The 1000-nt window shown below is 39.4% G+C and overlaps 1 pseudogene; it reads left to right on the top strand.

Annotated features, from left to right (window-relative positions):
* The first annotated feature begins 6 nt into the window (after positions 1-6).
* Positions 7-979, top strand: LOC126947334 (uncharacterized; annotated as a pseudogene).
* Positions 980-1000: the final 21 nt, after the last annotated feature.

Consider the following 1000-nt stretch of genomic DNA (forward strand, 5'->3'; position numbering starts at 1 on the left):
TCTCACAGAGTTACAGCTTTCCCCTCAAGAAGCCTTTCGCTAAGACAGTTCTTGTGGAATTGGCAAAGTGATATTTGGAAGCCCATAGAGGGCTATGGTGAAAAAGGAAATATCCTCCGATGAAATCTGGAAAGAAGCTTTCTGAGAAACTGCTTAGTGTTCTGTTAATTCATCTCACAGAGTTACATCTGTATTTCGTGGATCTCTTTTGCTAGCCTTATTTCTGTGGAATCTGAGAACAGATATTTCGGATCCCTTTGAAGACTATAGGGCCAAAGGAAATATCCTCGATAACAAAGAGAAAGAAGCTTTCTGAGAAACTTCTTTGTGTTCTGTGAATTCATCTCACAGAGTTACAGCTTTCCCCTCCAGAAGCCTTTCGCTAAGACAGTTCTTGTGGAATTGGCAAAGTGATATTTGGAAGCCCATAGAGGGCTATGGTGAAAAAGAAAATATCCTCAGATAAAAACTGGAAAGAAGCTTTCTGAGAAACTGCTTTGTGATTTGTGACTTCCATCTCACGGAGTTACAGCTGTATTTTGTGGAGCGGTTTGCTAGCTTTATTTCTGTGAAATCTGATAACTGATATTTCGATCTTTGAAGAAACTAGGGCCTAAGGAAATATCTTCCGATCAAAATGATAAAGAAGCTTTCTGAGAAACTTCTTTGTGATGTGTGAATTCATCACACAGAGTTACAGATTTCCTCTCAAAAAGCCTTTCACTGTGACTGTTCTCGTGGAATTTGCAAAGTGATATTTGGAAGCCCATGGAGGACTATGATGAAAAGGGTAATATCCTCAGATAAAAACTGGAAAGAAGCTTTCAGAGAACCTGCTTTGTGTTCTGTAAATTCATCTCACATTCTTACAGCTTTCCCCACCAGAAGCCCTTCGCTAAGACTGTTCTTGTGGAATTTTCAACGGGATATTTGTACGCCTATAGAGACCTACGGTGGAAAAGAAAATATCCTCATATGAAAACTGAAAAGAAGCATTCTG

The sequence above is a fragment of the Macaca thibetana genome, unplaced genomic scaffold (assembly GCF_024542745.1).
Source record: "Macaca thibetana thibetana isolate TM-01 unplaced genomic scaffold, ASM2454274v1 unplaced_scaffolds142, whole genome shotgun sequence".
NCBI classification, from domain to species: Eukaryota; Metazoa; Chordata; class Mammalia; order Primates; family Cercopithecidae; genus Macaca; species Macaca thibetana.